Raw genomic sequence first — 15,617 nt, forward strand, 5'->3', positions numbered from 1 at the left:
CCTCTATTTGTCACTGGTGAGGACACATCTGGAGTATTGCATGCAGTTTCGAGCCCCCGATTACAGAAAGGATGTGGACAAATTGGAGAGAGTACAGTGAGGGCAATGAAAATGATCTGAGGACAGGGGCACATGACTTATGAAGAAAGGCTGAGGGAACTGGGCTTATTTAGTCTGTAGAAGAGAAGAGCAAGGGGGGATTTAATGGCAGCCTTCAACTACCTGAAGGGGGTTCCAAAGAGGATGGTGCTACGCTGTTCTCAGTGGTGGCAGATGACAGAACAAGGAGCAATGGTCTCAAGTTACAGTGTGGAAGATCTAGGTTGGATATTAGGAAAAGCTATTTCACTAGGAGGGTGGCGAAGCATTGGAATGGGTTACCTAGGAAGGTGGTGGCTGGCTTGACAAAGTCCTGGCTGGGATGTTTTAGTTGGGGTTGGTCCTGCTTTGAGCAGGGGGTTGCACTAGATGGCCTAGTGAGGTCTCTTCCAACCCTAATCTTCTGTGATTCTATGTTTTTCCACTAGCTGTGCTGAGGGCTTTGTTTGAAACAATAGATTGCCTTCCACATGGCAGAAGCTATAAAAGGCCCTGGAAACATCTCCATTTTGCCTCTTTCCTGCTCAAACCTCTGGACTATGAACTTATACTAATGAGAGCATTCTAACCAAAGGACTGAGGATCTTCCAATGATTTGGAAACAACCAGGGTCTTGACTTAAGCCAGCAGTTTATTCCATCACTGCTACAAGCCTGAACCAAGAACTCTGCAATTATTGTATGTATTTGATTCATTTAACCACTTTTAATTTGCCTTTCTTTTTATAAATAAACTTTTAGATTTTAGATACTAAAGGATTGGCAACAGGGTGTTTACTGGGTAAGATCTGAGTTGTATATTGACCTGGGTGTGTGGCTGGTCCTTTGGGATCAGAAGAACCTTTTATTTGATGAAATTGGTTTTAAAGAACCACTCATCTTTAAGTCTAGTGTTTTTGGTGGTGATACAAGGACTGGGATACCTAAGGAAACTGCTTTTCTGACTTCTTGTTAGCCAGTGTGGTGAAACAGAACTTTACTTTTGTTGCCAGTTTGGTATATCTTATGGGAGAGTAACGACCAGTTTTGGGGTGTGTCTGCCCTATTTCTCAGCAGTTTGTCCTGAATTTGGTATTCTCAGGTGTGACCCACGGAGGCATGGTGATACCTACTTTGAACAAGGTATTGGTATTTGAAATTGTTAGGGGAAATGTAACTAATTTTTGTGATTTTTTTTAAGGGTGTTTTCATTTTAACTTAATTGAAACCTAGCCAATGTTGCTGTTACTTCATACTGCTGAGATTTGACAGAACAGTTTCTTAGAACAATTTACAAACACATAACAAATATATTGACATAGAAACAGATAGAGAAGGAACTTTGATTACTAAATAGCCACTGAAGGTTAGTTGAAGATGAACAAGATCAAAAAGTTTGTCTCTGAGCCTACATCCCACTGAGCAAATATGAAAGCAGGAGTCAGGGAAAATGATCTTTGTTGGGACTGCTGGAGTGAGAATAAAATTGAAGGTCCTTTTTAATTTTGGAATTTAGTAAAAGCCTATATAAACATAACTGTAACAGGGACCTAATTGTTTTTTATATTCCAAGATGTCGCAACAGTCATAAACCTATATGACCTGTAAAGGTATTGGTTGTTAACAGTGCCAGTAGTTGTCAAACATAGTAGACTTACATCCTTAGCTGACATCTGTTTTTAAATGTTCCAGGACAGCATGCTGGGATGGGAAAATCTAGAAAAGGTTCTTTTCTGACTGAAGGATAAGAGAGGGGTTGGCTAGATTACCATTTTCCAGTGTATGTTTCAAGATCTGTAGGATTAACTGGAAATTTTAGTTAAATGCATAGATGTGTGTTCTGCTTTTGGATGGGAGCTGGGGATAAGGATGCATGTCCCTCTGTATAAACTGGAAAAGTTATACTAGGTGTTATATTGATAGAAGCTGTATGTAAATATAGACTGCAGAGGTGACGGTTTCTGGGAGGGACAAGGGGAGCTAAATTCAGTTTCCACCCTCTTTTATGAAGTACAATGGTTTCAAATATACTATCTAAAAAAGACAGAAGATAACCTGTAAATGACTGACCATTTTTTCAGACTCCCACAAAAAACTTGACTACAATCCAATAGGACACCCATAAAACAAACCCTGATTTCTGATTAGCAGATAGTTTCTCCACATGGAACTCATGTTCTCTTTCTCCAAGAAGGTCCCATGACTCCTTTTATAGTCCTACCCCTACAAAATGAATCCTGGGCCCTCCCCAGTACATCCCATGAAAGAGGTGGCAAATATCCCCACTGGCCTTAGAGCATTAGTCCCAGATATGCTGCATAGAGCCTCTTTTCATGGGCAAAATACCCTAAGGTAAAATCCATCTAGAAAAAACTCCCAAAGCCACAGCAGAAAGCGCTATAATCACAGTGACTCTGCCACGTATCCTTTATTTTCCCCTTCCAACAGGTATTGATAGTAATATGCAAGATTTACAGTACATACAATAAAAGAAACCCATTAAAGGGGGGAGGTTGAGCAGTAATACTGCAGGGCAGTAAAAGACAATTGGTCTTGGTGGGACTATCATTTCATGGATTATTAAGGCAGTGAAATCAGGAGAGGGTGAAGGAGAAGCACAAGCCCAGATCTGTGGGAATGATTACTAAAATTTCCAACAGATTTAGAGAACTAGACAAACTTAATGCTTGTTTGGATTGGGCCAGTTCCCCTTTCACCCCATTCTACTTGTAATAATTATTTCCTTATTGCTGGCATGTAGGGTGCAGCTGTGCACGTGTATTTGGGGAAGGAAATAAATCCTGTTTCCTTTTCACTGAAGCACCTGAACAATCATGACACTTGCAATGGAATTTAGCAATACAATCTCTCTGACCAAGAATGCTAAAGGAAAGAATGAGTCATTCATTATCAGCCTGTCCGGAGGTGGTAGAAATTTGTTCACTTACCGTGCTTTCTTCTTCTCAGATAAACTTTATCACCACTCTCTTACCACCTGATATGCCTCTTCTCATGTATTGCATAAAACTTGAAGTATTTCATTCCCTGAACTTTCCTTTAGAAATAACCCCAATAAACTTTATTTGTTGAATGAATTTTTAGGTCAGGGACAAAATCAACAACAGCATGCTATCCTGTTTATATTCTCATAAAGTACGGTGAGTGTCAGGCAGTATTCCTAATGGAGAGTTGTAACTAGCTTGTGAAAGAATGGAAAAATGAATACTAATTTTTGCTGCTTTTCAAGTAAATAAATTGTTCACAGAAATGTCATCAGCCTAGATTCTATTAAAGTGGGCATAAAACATTTAGATGTTTATGATAATTTTGAGGTGATTTTTTTTTGTCCTGCAAATTGAATTTTATTCTGCTCTTAACTGTCTGATAGAAATGAAATAACTGAAGTGGTATTTCTGATTCTTCAATTAGCTGAACCCAAAGGCCTCAAAAAGGTCTAGCAGAATCAGAAATTTTCATGTGAGAGGGAAATGGAGCTGGTGTCTTAGCATGTTTCAAAGTGACCATTTTCCCCAGTATATCTTAGTGAAGCAAAATTACAGGAAGCAGGGGGAATATATTGCTTGAAACAAAATGAAGAAAATGTCTGAGCAAAATCTTGCAAAAAATAGTCATAACATCCAGCTCTAATTGTCTTCTGAATGGGATTTACCTTCATGTTCCTTTTCTCAATTGTGTGTTTATAATGTCTGTAAGGAGGAAAAAAAAGTTAATGGTATATAAATATGTATATATTTCATCCAAGAGAGTGAAATGAATCTTATCGTCCCTTACCATTTTTCAGTTCAGTAAATTCATTTTAAAAATGAGATTGGGATAACATTTTCAAAAGCACCTGAGTGATTTAGTAGCCTAGATCCCACTTTTCAAAGCTGACTTCGAATTTAGGATCCTAATTAGATTTGGATCAGATTTTTAGAGATATTTAGGCATTGCTGCTCTCAGCATTGCAATGCCTAAGTGATTTAGGAGCCAAATTCTGCTACGTGTTGCAACACTGAGCACAGCAACGCCTAAACACCATTTAAAAAATCTGGCTCCTAAGGGCCTTAAATCACTTTTGAAAATGAGATTAGGTTCCTGAACATTTTACCCAAGAATGGCTTTGTTCTGTACATACTTGAATTTTTTATGTGAAATGTAACCCGCAAAAGAGAAAAGTTTCCTCCTCTTTGTGATATATAAGGAAAGCTGGAAAATTAAGGGGCTAAATGGGAGAAGAGTACATTGTTCGGCTTGTTTTCTCTCTGAGAAATCTCAGGTATAGCATGTCCGGTTTGTGCTGAAGAATTAAAGAACTGGAGTTCAGAAATATATTACAACAACTCTGAGTTACCCAGGAAAGAATTTTCTGTAGTATCTGGCTGGTGAATCTTGCCCATATGCTCAGGGTTTAGCTGATCGCCATATTTGGGGTCGGGAAGGAATTTTCCTCCAGGGCAGATTGGAAGAGGCCCTGGAGGTTTTTCGCCTTCCTCTGTAGCATGGGGCACGGGTCACTTGCTGGAGGATTGTCTGCTCCTTGAAGTCTTTAAACCACGATTTGAGGACTTCAATAGCTCGGACATAGGTGAGAGGTTTTTTGCTGGAGTGGGTGGGTGAAATTCTGTGGCCTGCGTTGTGCAGGAGGTCAGACTAGATGATCATAATGGTCCCTTCTGACCTCAGTATCTATGAAACTCTGGGAGCAAGAAAAAGTCTTGATGGCTTGTGAGAAGGGAAGGCATATGGCTGCAGAAAAGGAGATAGCAAAGAGGGTATAAGGTGAAAATGAGAAATGGAAGATGGACAAGAAGTTGTAATTTATATAATTTATGCTTGACAATCCACTTTTTTTCTTTTTTCATTTAGGTTTTGAAAAACTTAAATTTCAAATGTTTGTAAAAATGATGTGAAGTGTTTTCCATTACCTTGTTGACATTTGTATCCTGCGGCCTCAGAGTATGATCGATTCATGACAACAAAGTTATTGCCTCATAAACAGGAAGCATCTTTGAATTATTAAAATATTTCCTCACTGGCTTTCAGGTCTTAGGTGAATTGCACAAGTCTGCATACCTCATATCCACATAGGCAGGGAAGAGGTTTAAAAATTCACAGTTTGGAAGGAGGGGGAGAAAGAGGACTTGTTCCACCCTGTTATAACTGCCAAAGCAGTCGGATCAAGGTGGAGCCCTCCAGTTAGAGCTAAGAAATTAGAGAAGGTAGTGCTGGCCGGGGTGGCCCCCTGTGTAGTGGAGACAGAAACAGTCTTCCTCCAGGCTTATGGAGCTAAATGCAAGACTGAAGCAAGTGAGAAGTGTCGGGTTTTTTCTTTTTCTTTTTTTTTTTTTTTTGGCTGTCAGGATCTATGCTACGTGGGTCAGTCAGTGAGTTTATCATTTTAGTAGAAGTCCTGGCTGAAGGAAGCTGTATCCATGTGCAATACCTTGATTTTGGGTTGTGGCTGAGGTAAGCCCTCTTGAATGTGACAGCAAAACAATACAAGTCATCATGCCTCATGACACTAGCAGTTGGCCACATATGTATACGTAAGCTCCCTGCTCCACAATGTCAAAAGTTGCTTTAAAAAAAGTTAGATCAATTCTGGCTATAAAGTCAAATAAGGAATAATAGTATTTCTGTCTTGAAGTGTCACTTCCAAGCAGAATGGGTGTTCAGTGGTGATGATTCACAAAGTAGTAATTGGCTAATGTACAGAGAAGACATTAATTCTTTAGAAATGGTCTTATCTAAGAACTGAATTTCATCACTTCCAAGAGAATAAATCCATAGGCCTATATCAGGGGTGGGCAAACTTTTTTGCCCGAGGGCCATATCGGGGTTGCGCAACTGTATGGAGGGCCAGGTAGGAAAGGCTGTGTCTCCCCAAACAGCCTGGCCTCCACCCCCTCCCACTTCCCGCCCCCCTCAGAACCCCCGACCCATCCAACCCCCCCGCTCCTTGATCTTCCGCCCCTAACTGCCCCCTGGCACCCACCTCCTATCCAAACCCCACCCCCGGTGCTCCCTGTCCCCTGACTGCCACGACCCCTAACCACACCCCCGTCCCCCGGGACCCCACCCCCTATTCAACTCCCCCTGCTCCCCATCCCCTGACTGCCCCCACCGAACCTCCACCCCATCCAACCGCCCCTGTCCCCTGACTTCCCCCTGGGGACCTCCCCTCTCCCCGCCCCCTTACCATACCCGAGCCAGCCACGCCGCCGCGCTGCCCAGCAGAAGCGGCAGGCCAGAGCACTGGTGGTGCAGCTCGCTGAGGCTGCGGGGGACGGGGAACAGCGGGGGAGGAGCCGGGGTCTAGCCTCCCTGGCCAGGAGCTCACGGACCGGGCAGGACAGTACCGTGGGCCAGTGGTCCTCGGGCCATAGTTTGGCCACCTCTGGCCTATATGCTATTTTCTTCCATTTCCAGTTTATAGCAATAACACCTTAGGAAAAGTCTCATGCTGATATTATTAATGGCTGTCTTTCTCTCTCAGGAGACAGCATAATATAGTTGTATATGGAACATGGCACTAGGATTCAGGGGCTCTTGAGTTCTAACTCTGGCTATTCAGCTGAATTTCCCCGTGGCCTTTGGTGTATCACCCAGAGGTAAACCCAGACCCCATCTCCACAGCCACGGAGGTCCCCTAGGCAGAAGAACCAGTGCAGTACTGGGCTGTGTATGAGTAGGTTCTAGATTCCAGGATGCCATAAAGGGGAAGGAAGGACGCATCCCACATATGGTGAAGAGCTCAGTTCTTTGACACCTACGTGCACTCTCCGAGGCCATGTTAAGGGCGTACAGGGCTAATTCAACCCAAGTTAGCCACTGTGAAATGACCCCGCACCACATCCACAGTCACACTGTGGACTTCAGTGGTGGATTTAGAGTTAGTGGGGCTCTGTGGGCAGCATCATTTTTGGGAGCCCCACCTCAGAACCCAGCCAAGAAAAAGAACATTCCCTCATCTCCCCCCACCCCAACCCCAGTTTTTCATTCTTTTTTTCTTCATCCTCCTCCTATATTATAAATAATGGGAAGTAAATGAAAATAAAGTGAGATGCCTTGATTGGGGCGGGGGTTGGGGTGTGGGAGGGGGTGAGGGGTGCAGGTTCTCAGAGGAAGTTTAGGTGCGGGCTCTGGGCTGGGGTTGGGGTGTGAGAGGAGGTTAGCGGGGTGGCGCTTACCTCAGGTGGTGTGTCTCTCAAAGCGACCAGCACCCCCCCCCAGCAGCAGCTCCTGGGCAGGGGGTCTCTGTGCGCTGCTGCCCACAGGTGCCGCCCCCACAGCTCCCATTGGTCTCAGTTCCTGGCCAATGGGAGCTGCAGAGTCAGCGCTCGGGGTCGGGGCAGCATGCGGAGACACACACCCGCCCTGGGGCTGCAGGGACATGCCGGCCACTTCTAGGAGTGGTGTGGAGGGAAGGGAGCCACCTTAGCCCTGCTGCTGGCACGTCTCTGCGTGCCCCTTGGGGGGGAGGGGGGGCAGCATGCAGAGGTGCCTCCCCCACCCCCACCAGGGATGCGCAGAGACATGCCAGCAGCCAGCCATTTCCGGGAGTGGCGTGGGGCCACCAGCCACAGCATGCGGGCAGCCTGCCTGCCTGAGCCCTGCTGCGACGCCGGCCTGGACTCGGTTGTCAGATGAGATTTGTCCTGCATTTTGGGGGCTCCCTGTCATTGGGGTGCCCCATGCCACTGCACAGTTTATTTCATGATAAATCTGCTCCTGGTGGACTTAATGGAAAAATGTATCTCTTTGGCCTAGCTATTGGGCTGGACATTGGTTCGACCATTTGCCCCTTAATCTCTGTGTGTCCTAGTTAAGCACTTCACAAACATTGGTGAATTAAGCTTCTCGAAACACCTGTTGTTCTCTGTCTCCATTGCCTTGTGGAGAAACCAAGGTATGGAAAGGCTAAGTGTTACACAGGAAATGTCTGGCTGAGAAGCTGCCTAGAGCTGTGTTGCAAGTGAGTCCCACATCTTGCAAATGGAAAATAAATGACCTGCCTAGTCTCCCCCTGTTATCCTGGCCTAAAGTACATGCCTAGTTATGAAGTAAACCTAATGATAGGAACATAGTGTGGTATCACAGGTAACACTATGGGGGCAATTTTTGGGAAATGCTGACTTTTTCAATAGCAACAATACACTCCCTGTGCTGTACTGGCATCCTGTTTGCATCTGAGGGCAGTTCAAACACCTAATGTATACAGCTCTATGTACTTGGGATCCTGGCTACCTTAGAGACAGACTCTTTCCCTGAGGTCAGCTAGGATGCACTGGCTGATAGTCCTGAGGTAAACTGTACTCTTGGGCGCTCACTAATAGGAGTGGGGAGTCACTGAATCTAGAACTTTTTGGCCAGCCAAACCCTCAGATTTCTTACCTTGAGGATGACACAGGGCAAGGCCCATGTTTTACCCTCTGCCTTTGCCTGTGCCTGCATAATGGTTTTCATGGGAGTTACTTGTCCAAATGATTTGGTTTGGAATGATGTACTGACATTCCATTAGTTTATGGTGGTTGATCTGGGATCATCTACTTGTTACCAATTGGCTGTTTGTTGCTAATTTTTGGTGGTTTTAAAGTTGTAGATGCACCCAGAGTCTTGTATGAGTGCATGTTATGAATGCGAATGTAAATAATATCTCTCTAGAACGTTTGTCCCACACATCAAAATAAAGTATAGAAATAATTTAATTGCAAGTTTTATAAAATCAAGGAAAATGCACACACCATATGTAAGCAGAGTCAGAGTCTCCCCTGACATCTGGTGGTGAGCTGTGGAAAAGGACGTCAGGGGCTGATCTCATTTGCAGGGGCACACCCACCTTGCCTAGCATGATGGGACTGCTTGCCCAAATGGTCACTTTAGCTGCTGTGAGATCCCCAGTGTCTTTGTTATTGGGGCAGGAGTAATAAAGGGTTGTTACCCTGGTTATGTGAATCAAGGACAGTAGAACTGTACTTGCATTTTATGACTGAGGGACTCACCCTCAACTAAGCAGCACTCGCTAATCAAGGGACATGGGTTCCAAAGCCCAGTGAATTAAGAGAGGTTGGGACACAGATATTTATACCTGGTAGTGTGGGCCACTTCTGAGGGCCCTAAACACCACTTTGATCCTTTTTCTTTCCACTGTGCAAGAACACGGCTAATTTAGACTCAAGTAAGAGTCTTGTTACATGCTGAAGAGCTGAAATCATTGATACCTAGATCTAAGCATTAGACCTACTTTGGGAAAGTGGTTCTGATGCAAGAAGACTATCCAGGTGCACCAGCAGTGAGGCTCCCCTACTAACAGCTGAAATCACTAAGAGCTGTGTTAAGTGGAGGACAGAACCTGTGACTGGGGTAAAAAGAAAAGGAGTACTTGTGGCACCTTAGAGAAGGTGCCACAAGTACTCCTTTTCTTTTTGCGAATACAGACTAACACGGCTGTTACTCTGAAACCTGTGACTGGGGTAACTTTTAGGTTGCTGGACTTAAGAACCTAAAGGGAAAGGACACGGCCCAATCTACTTGGGGAGTGAGTCTTCTGGTTCATGGTTTGTGTTTATTATGTGCATCACAGACCATGAAATCTAGTCTCCCCCGTGAAATATGGTCTTTTGTGTGCATTCACCCTATTCTATACAAATTTCACAGGGGAGACAAGCATTTCTCACATTGGGGGTCCTGACCCAAAAGGGAGTTGCAGGGGGGTCGCAAGGTTACTTTAGAGGGGCCACAGTATTTCCACCCTTACTTCTGCACTGCTGCCTTCACAGCTGGGTGGCCTGAGAGAGTGGCGGCTGCTGACCAAGGGCCCAGCTCTGAAGGTAGCAGTGAAGAAGTAAGGGTGGCAACACCATACCATGCCATCCTTACTTCCGCACCGCAGCTGGTGGCGGCTCTGCCTTCAGAGCTGGTCTCCTGGCCTGCAGCTGCCACTCTCCAGCCACCCAGCTCTGATAGCCGTGCCGCCGCCAGCAGCAGCACAGAAGTAAGAGTAACCCTGCGACCTCCCCACAAATCCTTTTTGGGTGAGGACCCCTACAATTACAACACCATGAAATTTCAGATTTAAACAGATGCAATCATGAAATTTATAATTTTTAAGACCCGATGACCGTGAAATTGACCAAAATGGACCATGAATTTGGTAGGGCCCTTGTCATGCTGTGGTGCCCTGAATTGTATACAGTGTTCTAGATGTGGTCCCACCTTCTCTGGTATGTGACGTGCTTCTGAGCAAGCAGTCTGGAATCACAATGTTAGCCGTTTAATTTGCTGTCCTTTATCATGTCCTGGGTGTGTTATTCCTATCTAAGTATCTCTTCTCAGGGAATAATTTAATTTCTGATTATTACTTTTTGCCCAGCTTAGCTTGTATTTGTCTATGTTGCATCATGTTGTTTTTTCGGATGCAACTGATGAAGTGAGCTGTAGCTCACGAAAGCTTACGCTCTAATAAATTTGTTAGTCTCTAAGGTGCCACAAGTACTCCTTTTCTTTTTATTAATTTTCCAAAGGCTTATTTTAGTTCTTCTAGTATTTCTACTGCTTCCAAAATATACTTTTCTCCCCTTTTGTTCATGCTTAGGTGCTTCATAATATTCTTCTGCATCCCTGTCTCTGTGTGCAACAGTATTTAATGGAATGGATTGGTGCATTGTTCTTTTTTTATTTACTGTCTATTGCACAAGGAAGTTAACCAATGTGGACCCCTGCCAGGTAACAGATATTAAAATACACATTTCCTTGTTTACACTAGGGTTCTAAAAAGTGTTGAATGACGTTTTTTCCCTGCTGTGAACACCGCCTAAAACTTCCCTTCCTCATTACCAGAGTCAGTGTGTCACAGGGTAATATCACAGTAGTTCTGCTTCTCATAAGCACAAGACACTTAAGCTAGATCTACACTGGAACTGGACAGTGTAATTTCCAGCTTGGGTAGACATAGGCTAGCTTTGATGTGAGCAGTGTGCTAAAAATAGCAGCATAGCTGTAGTGGTGGGATGGCAGGACAGATTAGCCACTTGAGTCCGGAACTAGCGTCTTGAGTAGGATTTTACCTAGGACAGTTAGGCCATCCTACCACCCTGCCTCTGTGCCCACGCTACTATTAGCACACTAGCTTGATCAAAGCTAGCACGTGCATGTCTACCCGGGCTGATATTATGCCTTCAGCTGCAGTGTAGATATACCCTTAGTTGTTTCTGTGCATTAGGGGCCCAGGGAGTCATTAATTTTAGTTCAAGTGATGCCCAGTAGAAAGCGTTAGGAGCTTTTTTGATAAATTTTAAGCACCATACTAAGAACCATAGTAAATCCAGCAGCATCCCTTCAGATACCCCTTCCAGAACTGGGTATCTCTAACAAGTAAATAAAAATTGAAACTATAACATGGCATCCTCCCCGGAAAGCTTTCATCACATCCTGAAAAGCCTGGAACTAGGAAGGCATGGCCTAAAAGGGGGGCAGATTCAGATTATTTCAAACCAAAGGAGCCAAACCGAGAAGCCCAGATCTATTTCCCTATGGTACTCTTTATTTGTATAACTGGAATATCTAGTCATATATGGCCCCCATTACCATTGTATGGAAGCACCTCACAATCTTTAATGTATTTATCCTCACAACACCCCATTGAGGTAGGGCAGTGAGATTAACCCCTGTTACAAATGGTATATGGAGGCACAGAATCCATGTGACTTGTCTTTTTAAGTCTGTGGCAGAGCAGGCTCCTGAACCTGCATCTTCTGAATCCAAGGTTAGCACCCTACCCTGTCGTAACAATCACTGGTCATCTCCCAGTGGCCAAGAAGGTCCAATTTCCGCTACCCCTACTTCACAATCTGTGAAAAATGTAGTTGCTATCCCTCCCTCAGGATTGGCGATTGTGGTTCTTGTCCTTCTGATCCATTTTATTTCATCCATTACTAGATTAATCCATGACTGTTGCTGCTAATGAAGCTAACCTGAGTTAGTAATCCTGGAAAATGAGGGTTTCAGGTAGGTTTTCTCACCCAGTGAATTCCCAAGCACTCTTCCCTCACCCGCCATTTCCTTCAGTAAATCACTTTTGCTAGGGAGAACTGGTCATTATTTAAATTGCTACACCACCTAGTGGTAGAATAAAATGCAGCCTGAGATTATCATACAGGCAGCTAGAGAGTGAAAATTAAATCGTAACTTCTGTTTCATGTAGAATTAAAATAAATGACTCAGCCACATTCCCCCCAACGCTGAACAGTAGAGAAGCGAATCTGATATAGAAACAATACCTATTATTTTAGCATGTGGTTGAGACTCCAGGTATCTCAGTGATGCTCAAAAAAACAAAAATCAGCACATCTGGCTTTCTTGTTAGGACCTAGATCAGTCCCAGTTCACACCTCATGTGATGCTGAGCTTACTGTAACTATCCTTCCAAATGAGAAGTGTGTGAAATTTCCTCCTATAAGAAATCTTGTTGATGTACCTGGGAAATAAAAACCACAAGCCTACATAAAGTATAAAGGGCCCTGATTCTTTTATCCATATGCATTTTGACTAGAATCCACAAGTAGCCCACGTGATACCACTCCTGCGTGCCGTGGAGCTGCAGAATTGAGCCCAGAGTAAATAAATATTTAGATATTTATATTAGAGAGTTGAAACAAATTCACTCCTACATTTACTAAATAGCGTTGATAAGAAAAGCTAAATTTACTAGTAAAGTGATAAGTCCAGGCTTTTCAGTTTGACTACTTTTATTTTAGCATTTCTCCTGCTCCTCTGTCTTATGTCTCTACTGTTAGTGAATACACTTGCTGAATGACAGACAACACAACACCCACCTCAATCCTTATTTTTCTGGGTATAGTTCAGAAGCACCTGGCACTTCATGAGGTCCTAGGTGGGTTAATTGTTGGGCTTTCCACACTCTGGCTATTTAATGGCTTCAAGTATTTGAACACCGGTCTAGCTTTTTCAAAATACTCCCTTCTTCCCCCCCACCTCCCGATTTCAATGCAAGCAGAGGCAGGTCCTTCACGACCCCTCCCATACAGAAAGATTGAGCAAAAGAGTAAGAATGTATCATTTAGAGAGGGGTACTTTTTTGTTTGGTTATCTTCCACTTTGTATTTTGCTAACACCCTTATCCAGGTAATGGTGTTCTTCACATGGCAGAACGCAGATGAATCATTTCAGAATGCTTCCCCATTCACACAATAGGCAGTTTGTAGTGAAGAATCTGCAAAGGAGAAACAATGTATACATGAGAACAGCATCTCTCTTCTAACATCATATGGTGAAATATTCCCTTAAAAAACAAAAAGTGAACTTGACTCCTGAAGGGAGGTGGGTTAACAGCCTGAAGAGTTCCCCTGTTTATGTACACAAAAAAGAGAGCATGGAAAGTGGCAGTGCATGCTTCTCCATGCAGCCTTGTCAATATGCCTCTGCTCTGCTCTGCGGGGCTTACCGACAGGGGCAAATCTCAGGCTATGTCTACACTGTGAGATAGGGGTGTGATTCCTTTGCTGAAGTACACAGAGTAGCGCTAACCCTCATTGAGCCTGCACAAATATAAATATCAGTGTAACCAGAGCAGCATTGCCGAGTACGTACATGCTTGGAACTGGTGGCTATGTACTTGGCACCGCTAAGCTGTGCTTCCGCTGCCATGGCTACACTGTTCATACTTTCAGTAACTTGCTGAGAGCTACTATGAGTATGTGTATGCAAGCAGGGGAATCACACCCCACACTCCTAGCGTAGAAGTAGCCCCAGTTCTAATGCCCATTCATTTCTTGTTATCTCTGATTATCTTTCCCCTGGAAAGGTTGTTCTTTCCCATCAGTGAAAAAGTTATCAGAACATTTAGCCAAACCAGCTGTGTGGCTGAACACTGCTAGAGAGGGTTTACAACCATAATATCTTGTCCTAGGTGATGAATTCAGGTGACTTGGAAAGACTACTGTAAATTTATGAAGTGAATCAGGTTACTTATACCTTGCTGGATAATTTTGTTACATTTACAAACTTTGCTGCATGGATGACACTGTTTCCATATTTCATTCTCCTGGATAAACCACTCTGGGCTCTCTTCCATGCGTGATTAGTTCCATTATTGGTGCTGTTGACCTGAGCATATTAGAAGGATGTTCCTGGGAAGCTTGAGAGCCTGGGCCATGCCAGTGCTGAGATAAATGGTTTTGTCTAGGGCTATTAAGCGATTAAAAAAATTAATTGTGATTAATCGCATGATTAAAAACATTAATCGCACTGTTTAAATAAATGGTATTCTATTATTGTTTAATATTTTGGATGTTTTCTACATTTTCAAATATTGATTTAAATTACAACACAGAATAAAAAGTGTACAGTGCTCACTTTATATTTATTTTTTATTACAAGTATTCACACTGTAAAAAAATAAAAGAAACAGTATTTTTCAATTCACCTAATACAAGTACTGTAGTGCAATATCTTTATCATGAAAGTTGAACTTATAAATGTAGAATTAGGTACAAAAAAACTGCATTCAAAAAGAAAACAATATAAAATTTTAGAGCCTGCGAGTCCATTCAGTCCTACTTCTTAATCAGCTGGTCGCCAAGACAAACAAGTTTCTTTACATTTGTAAGAGATAATGCTGACCGCTTCTTGTTTACAGTGTCACCTGAAAGTAAGAACAGGTGTTCGCATGACACTGTTGTATCCAGTGGTGCAAGATATTTGTGCTAGATGCGCTAAAGATTCATATGTCCCTTCATGCTTCAACCACCATTCCAGGGGACAAGCGTCCATGCTGATGATGGGTTCTGCACAATAACAATCCAAAGCAGAGTGGACTGACACATATTCATTTTCATCATTTGAGTCATATCCCACTAGCAGAAGGTTGATTTTCTTTTTTGGTAGTTTGGGTTCTGTAGTTTCCGCATCGGAGTGTTGCTCTTTTAAGACTTCTGAAAGCATGTTCCACACCCTGTCCTGTTCAGATTTTGGAAGACACTTCAGACTCTTAAACCTTGGGTTGGTTAGAAATCTCAGATTGGTACCTTCTTTGTGTTTTGTGAAATCTACAGTGAAAGTGTTCTTAAAACGAATATGTGCTGGGTCATCATCTGAGACTGCCATAACATGAAATATATGGCAGACTGTGGGTAAAACAGAGCAGGGGACATACAATTCTCCCTCAAGGAGTCCAGTCACAAATTTAATTAATGCATTTTTTTTAACGTGCGTCGTCAGCATGGAAGCATGTCCTCTGGAATGGTGGCCGAAGCATGAAGGGCCATATGATTGTTTAGCTTATCTGGCACATAAATACCTTGCAATGCCAGCTACAAAAGTGCCATGCAAATGCCTGTTCTCTTATTTCTAACCTTGTAAATAAGAAGAGAGCAGCATGATCTCCTGTAAATGTAAACAAACTTGTTTGTCTTAGTGATTGGCTGAACAAGAAGTAGGACTGAGTGGACTTGTAGGCTCTGAAGTTTTACATTGTTTTGTTTTTGAGTGCAGTTATGTAACAAACAAAAACCTACATTT

Source organism: Chelonia mydas, chromosome 10, assembly GCF_015237465.2.
Source record: "Chelonia mydas isolate rCheMyd1 chromosome 10, rCheMyd1.pri.v2, whole genome shotgun sequence".
NCBI classification, from domain to species: Eukaryota; Metazoa; Chordata; order Testudines; family Cheloniidae; genus Chelonia; species Chelonia mydas.